Below are 8,060 nucleotides of genomic sequence, written 5' to 3'. Positions count from 1 at the left end.
ACTTCCGCCCCCTTTCCTCTGATTGGTTGCCTCCACGTAGACGCACTTGAGAGAGCACAAGTGTTTATGTTGACTGCGCTGGGTCGGGAGCAGAGATCTTCGCTAGTGACGTAGATAAGCTAGAGAAATTTGAATGACCTGATTTCAGGCCTCTCGGCAGAAAATTTTTTGGAGTTCAGGAATACGTTGACAATTTGAATTCCTATTTCGCATGTTTACTGAGGCACCATAGAGCCAATATAACATCCCAAATACCAGTAAAAGTTGGTTCGGTAAAATACAGGACCTTTAATGTTCAAACTGATAAACGTTATTTTATTTTTACTTTATTTTGCAAATATTTAATCATTTTGAATTTGGTGCCTGCAACACCTTTCAAAAAAGCTGGGACAGGGGCTTGTTTACCTCTGTGTTGTGTCACTTTTCCTTTTAATGACACTCAATAAGGATTTGGGCACTGAGGACACGAATTGTTGAAAGTTTGTAGGTGAAATTATTTCCCATTCTTGCTTAATGTACAACTTCAGTTGCTCAACATTCCAGTGTGTCCCTTCTCGTATTTTGCGCTTCATAATGTAACATAACATTTTCAATGGGAGAGGGTCTGGACTGCTGGCAGGTTAGTCTAGTACTTTCACTTTTTTACTACGAAGCCACGCTGTTGTCACATGTGCAGAATGTGGCTTGGCATTGTCTTGCTGAAATAAGCAGAGACATCCCTGAAAAAGACATTGCTTGGATGGCAGCATATGTTGCTCCAAAACCTGTATGTAGCTTTCAGCGTTAATGTTGCCATCACAGATATGCAAGTTACCCATGGCATGAGCACTAACACACCCCCATACCATCACAGATGCTGGCTTTTGAACTTTATGCAGATAGCAATCCAGATGGTCCTTTTCCTCTTTGTCCTGGAGGACGCAATGTCCATGATTTCCAAAAATAATTTGAAAGGTGGACTTGTCAGACCACAGCACACTTTTCCACTTTACGTCAGTCTATCTCAAATGAGCTCGGGCTTAGAGAAGCTGGCAGCATTTCTGGGTGCTGTTGATGTATGGCTTTCACTTTGCACGGTACAGTTTTCACTTGCGACAAATTGTGTTAACTGACCATGGTTTTTCAAAGTGTTTCTGACCCCAGGCCCACATGGCAATACGGACGGAGCGAAGGGCACGGGAATTCAATGTTGGTTTTCGGCCTTGCCTCTTATGTGCAGATATTTATCGAGATTCTCTGAATCTTTTGGTGTTTTTGGGGTCCGTAGATGATGAAATCCCTAAATCCCTTGCAATTGCAGGTTGAGAAACATTCCTCTTAAATGGTTGGACTATTTGCTCATGCAGTTGTTCACCAAGTGGTGAACCTCACCCCATCCTTGCTTATGAAAAACTGAGCCTTTCGGGTCTGCTCCTTTTATACCCAATCATGACACTCACCTGTTTGCAATTCACCTATTTACCCATGGAATCTTCCAAACAGGTGTTTTTTTAGCTTTCCTCAACTCTCCTAATCTTTTGTTGCCCCTCTCCCAGCTTTTTTGGAGCGTGTTGCAGGCAAAAAAATTCAAAATGAATGATATTTTATTTAAAGTTAAAAAAAAAATAAAAATCAGTAGTAATTAACCAGTTTTTTTTGTCCCAGATGTCCCTTTTAATGATGACCCAAGGCAATTTTTCACTTTTAAAATTACAATTTTAAATGTAGATAAATAACAATGCACCGTCATTAATGGGTAGCTTTCTCCAAATATACATAAATATATTTGAATGGAATCTGTCTTTTATATAGTTCAGTTTGTTCCTCACTAGTCAACCAAGCAGCTAACAGAGCTAGCATGTACTCTTGAGCAACAACATTGGCATTATTTCACAATGCTGTTACTGTAATTAGAGTAGTACTAGAATTCCATTACTATTTAGATAAAAATCTAACACTATTTAATTGTAAATAATTTATTTGACAATATTATAAATATTTGTGTTTCAGGTGCCTGAGTATCTGTAACACAATTTCAAAACACAAAATATATGATATGACAAATAAAATATCTCATAAAAAGTTTATCCATAGATGGTTTGGTTGGTCCAATCAAATATGATGGTTTGTTACCTATTTTTCTTAAAAAAATAAAAATTAAAAAAAGCTCAGTGTCAGTTTTTCTAAATTATAGATGCCTAAATTGTCTTCCAATTGGAATTACCTACAGAAATGAGTCCCACTGAAGATAATGTATAATGTGGTTATATATGTAGAAGGGAGGGGGCAGGCACAGTACTTGTATATGGCCGAAGCAGATAAAGATAGACGCTGCTCTCTTCACACATGTATGCTTGCTGGAGGTGGCAAAAGTCCTCACACTCTGTACTTGTAGAGTACAGAGTGTTAGTGCAGAGTAGAAGTATAGATACTTGTGTAAAAAATACTCTGGTAATGGTAGAATTACTGATTCAACTTCTATATTTAAGCAAAAGTTTAAAAAAATACAGACTCCCCCCAAAAAAAAACTAAAAAAAAAAATACAGTTATCTTAAAATCTACTTAAGTGCAGTAACTTAAGTAATTTGTACTCCACATCGGAATAAGCTATACTAGTGGTTCTCCATCTTTTGACACAGAGTATATCACCTAAAAATAAATCAACTCTCACCATACAAACACCATCATGCCCAAGTAGTTCATCAAAAGTGTGCCCCCCCCCCAAAAGGAGAAAAAGTGACCAGTGTTCATCAAAAACGAGACAGAGGTTTTATTCATAAAAGCCACTGTAACTTGCACAGTTTGAATATTAACACAGTTTGAATATTAATGAAAGAAAATAAGAAAACTGTACTTAAATAATGATTCTGTGGAAAAGTATTGCAAATATAAGTTGAATAACAATTCTACCCAAATACATAAAAATACAAGCAGTTCTTAAAGATTAGATTACTTAAATAGTTAATTCACTTAAACGTTAAATACGACTGAACTGTACAGTGATTCTTGTGCGTACCACTAGAGGGAGGCCGTATACAACTCGTGGCACGCGTGCCACACTTTTTATAATTACTAAGCTATACCGCACTAAACTACTGCATTATGTTCATACATAGCTAATTTCTTCTTTTTAATTGTAATCTTTTTAATTCTTCTGTATGTCTTGGACATATAACATATTGACAATTAAAAAAAAAATGTAACCCTTGAAATGTTTGATTGGCTAGATATTGAATGATCAGAAGAAAACTGTCCATATAAATAATTATGTTTTTTTTTTGTGTGTGTGTGTCTAACATGCAAATGAGTAGGAGTAAACAGCAAAAAAGTACATGCACATTGAACAATTTAGTGTATTCCATGTTGAGGTTTTATATTTTGTGACAATTGGAGTTGTGCAAGGGTTAGCTGTTGAATAAATGGGGATACAATGTGCATTAACATAATAGTGTTTGTCTCGCATCCAACATTTTAAATCTAGTTACACATTTCACATCAAATGACTAAATAATTAGAAAGAAATGGATGGATGGATGGAAAGATTTTATTAAATAGAATAAATAATTTGAACTTTTTCCGATACTTATAAATAATTTTACTTGAGGGATGAATCTAGTAAAAGATATTTACAAATGACATAGCTGCAAATTTGTATTTTTTTGTTGCTGTTGTTGTAGCTAACTTCTACATGAAAAAAAAGAAAAGAAAAACCTAATTAATCAGTTAAAATCTGTTGACTAACTAGGGCAGCATGGTGTACTAGTGGTTAGCTTGTCTGCTTCACATTTGAGAGGTCCTGGGTCCTGTTCGTCTCATAAAGTTCAGGGTGAGCTTCAGCTAAAGCGAATGCACATTATTGCCCTTTTTCTTTTGTTTCCCTCTGTTTGAGAATACTGTTTGCGGCGTGAGGCTCGATCCAAATATTGACAATATCAATTCCAATGCTGGTATTGATACTGATAGATACCAGTGTAATCAGATGGATACTTTAGTGTCACCTTCTCTCCTGGATGCACTGCTATGGTTTCATCAAATAGGCCAATATTTCTTTGAACTTACACTTAATTCATTGTATTTTCAAAAGAAGGGCACTGACGGGGCAAATGCCGTTTTGTTTTTGTATTTTATTTCCCAACAAATTCTCTGAAAAAAGAAGTTTTTAAATACTTTCTAACATGTTGGGGAATGTTAATTTAAACGTTATTAAAGACAAAAATCCAGAAAGTAATGTTAAAATTGCATTTATTATTATTATTTATTTTTTTGCACAGTTCCCCAGGAAAAAAGGAAGTGCACCGGAAAAAAAAGGAAGTATTTCTTTATCGAGTGCTATTTTTGCGGCGACACGGTGGACGACTGGTTAGAGCGTCTGCCTCACAGTTCTGAGGACCGGGGTTTAATCCCTGGCCCCGCCCGTGTGGACTTTGCATGTTCTCCCCCCACCTGCGTGGGTTTTCTCCGGGCACTCCGCTTTCCTCCCACATCCCCAAAAGATGCATGGTAGGTTAATTGAAGACTCTAAATTGCCCCTAGGTTATGAATGTGAGTGCGGATGGTTGTTTGTTTGTATGGATCCCTGCGATTGGCTGGCAACCAGTTCAGGGTGTACCCCGCCTCCTGCCCGATGATAGCTGGGATAGGCTCCAGCGCACCCGCGACCCTTGTGAGGAGAAGCGGCTCAGATAATGGATGGATGGATGATAATTTTGTAAAAAAATACATTTTTTTTGCAATTTAATTTCTGAACACTACCTGACAAAAACAATTAGAATTTGTCCTGGCGTGACCTTTTTGTTCTTTATTTAGGAAAATAAATCCACAAAAGAAGTGCCACAACAGAAGCAATTTTATTCAACAGCACTAGTGTCAAGGATCCTGTGTCTGCAACCAGTTTGCAACTATTGTAAAGTAGCATGTGACAACAATTAAAAAGCACATGCCATGGCGCTCGCCTTCACTGTTCGCTCTCAGTTATATCCACAGCCTCAACAAGGTTTATGTTTACGACACTATAAAAAGAACACAGGCACAATTTACAGTAAATATAGACATCATGTGAAGGAAAGCATCTCATATTCAAACAACAGGCCACTTACGTACATGCCATTGTGCCAAATACTGTATAATTTCAAGTGACTTGTGTCTCACTCAACTTAAAGAGTGATTATGTTGCTTCAAAGGGGAGAAAAACAGCACTGCGATGTTATTTCGAACAGCCAGTAAGTGTAGACTCCACTGCTTGCAAAATAAATCAGACTGTTGTCCATTAGAAAAAGGAAAAGAAAAAAAAAAAGGTTGACTTCTCACTATACACATTTTATCTGTGGTAAATTAAACGGTTCCCCGTGCGTTTATGGTGTGATGAATAGGTGTTTTCACTTCTGTCCTTTTTATTACTTTTTAGAAGATGCAATAAAAACAATAGCAGGTCATACTAGGTTCCAATGATGTCAATGTCATACAAAGAATGACTGACTTGGAGTCAGAGGCAGGGTACACCCTGCAGTGGTCGTCAGCCAATCGCAGGGCACATATGCAGGTGGACCAACAACCAGTTTTACATCTATGAACAATTTAGAGTCTTGAGTGAATCTGACACGCTTGTTTTTGCAATGCTAGAGTAGCCGAAGAAAACCCAAGCAAGCACGAGGAGAACATGCAAACTCCACCTCAGAACTTTGAGGCAGACACGTTAACCACTAAATCACTGTGCCGCGATATTGATTTGATACCAAATAAAAATATAAAGGCAGAACTATGCCAATTTTCATGATGTTTAAGTGTTTTTGTGATTTTTCAGATTTGTGCCAAGTAGAATCACACAAAACGCTTTAAATCGCCAACAAAAACAAAGACTATCAAACAAAACTTCTTGAATTGGAAGCAAAAAAAAGAAGACCTTGAGAGATATAATCTAAGTCAAGCAAAAAAAAAATTCTGTTATTACTTGCAATGAAAATATGTTTTGCTTGCGATTAACGATATTCGCGTGTGCGCTCGCTGACTTTGTGCTCACTTCCAACCACTTTATCTGAATGCATCTTCATCTTCAGCTCTTCCATCTGGAGAAATTTTAAATTAAGAATGTGGGACGCAAAAAGAGATGTGATATTACTTGACGGCAGGTTGAAGGAGGTCTTAGTTGACCAAGATTTATTCATGCATTAGAATTATTTGCTGCCAACACTAAATCATTTCAGACGGGAATACATTTGCTATGAATACAAACCTAATATTGAAATAAACCCTACGATTATAGAAAGGCAAATGTCTTTATCTGTAAATATTTTCTGGTTATAAATATTTCATTTTACTCAGTAATGTAATTCCCAGGTTATCATAAATTGATAAAGAAACGTGGCCATTGGCCATATAGTATATATACCTGTAATACAGACGGGTATCGTAGCTAACGTTAACAACCTTGGTATCGATATTTGGATCCAAGGATGCTTGTTGTTTTTCTCCCAGACTGAACTTAATATCACAACCACCAAGTGGTCACACTTGTCGACCCAAATTGCGATCCGGTACATGCGGTCTACTCCTTGTGTGACCTTTTGTGATGAAGGGCTATGAAAATAAATTTGACTTCATTTGAGGAATAAAGTGGATTTAAATGATATATTCAAATGACAACATTAGGTTGAGGAGTGGCATGTTAAACAGAAGTTACACAGTACTCTATATACATATTTCCTCTTTTTTTTTTTTTTTTGCAGTTTTTGTGTTTGGTGACCGGTCAACATTACTCCACTTCATATGATCATCAGCTGACTCTCACCAACTACTACAGCCTACCTTGTGACATCATGACATTATAGTACACGCAAGGCCGCAATGGAATTGAAATAAAAACAATACAAATGGGATTGTCCGGAATCAGATAGTTTGTACACATGAATGCAAGGTCATCTTGACTTAGAATAATGGGGGCAGAAAAGTATGAGGATGGAATTTGTTGCTCTACCAATTACATCCTGGTTGCAGTTTAAACAGAAAATTACAAAAGAGTATTCGGCAAATCAACTATAGTAAAAGGAATGTTAATGAAAATAAAGATATTTTTTTAAAATTCTAATTTCATTTAACTGTTTTTATATTACATTTGGATTATTACCAACTTTAAACTAATGGAATATGAGGGTCACCATGAAGAAAAAGTATACTCCAAGAATAAAGTTGCATTTTATTTTTCCTGGGGGGGAATGTTCAGAATGTTCCAATAATTGTTTTCCCTAGATAAAATGTAAATGTTTGAGGAAAAAATGAGTAATATTACAATAAATGTGTGTTGTTGTTTTTTTAAAGGAAAATGGTGTGCATTTTTTAGAAAAAAAGTAGCAATATTACAAGAATAAAGCTTGTCAATGTCACAATAATACAAGATTAAAGTCAAACTTTAATGAGGAAACAAAGTCATATTTAAAAATTGAATTGAATAATATCCTCCTTTTTTTATATTTTTTGTCTGGTTAAATTTTTTTTCTTGAAAAAAAATACAACTTTATTATCATAAGACTTTAAATGTTTGTTTTTTTTTCTTCCCCTTTTAGCATAGCCCTAATATGCCTTCGCAAGCTTCCAAAAGGGGGCAATGCTGCTACGTTTATGAGTTAATAAAAGGCAGTACAGTATAGTAAGGTTTCTCTGTCGTCTCCATCATCAAACATTTTCTGTGAAACCTGCAATCCATCAGGTAAAAGAATTATTGGTGTAGTGGTGATATTTCTACTACGCGATGACTCCAAATTTTCCAGATTACTAATAACACTACTGTGGAGGTGTATTTTGGATCATTTTCAATACCCAGTCAGCTATGTTTGTATTTCTGCATGCACACTAAGGTCACTTATTATGTTCAGATCTTGCTAACCTACAGTAAGTATATCACCGGCAGAGAGTGACTTTCGCTGCCTATTTGCTCTGACATTCCAGCCGCTCTTCCCAGTCTGGTCCATTAATGGAGCATTTCCATTTCCACTGCGCTTTCCCCATTGCCCACTCCCTCTGCTAACAGGATGTTTGTGTCTCGGCGGGGAAGCCGATCGTCAGATAGCCTGACTCCCAGCGCTTGTGAC

The sequence above is a fragment of the Phycodurus eques genome, chromosome 8 (genome assembly GCF_024500275.1).
Source record: "Phycodurus eques isolate BA_2022a chromosome 8, UOR_Pequ_1.1, whole genome shotgun sequence".
NCBI classification, from domain to species: domain Eukaryota; kingdom Metazoa; phylum Chordata; class Actinopteri; order Syngnathiformes; family Syngnathidae; genus Phycodurus; species Phycodurus eques.
Note: the sequence above shows the minus strand (reverse complement) of the source record.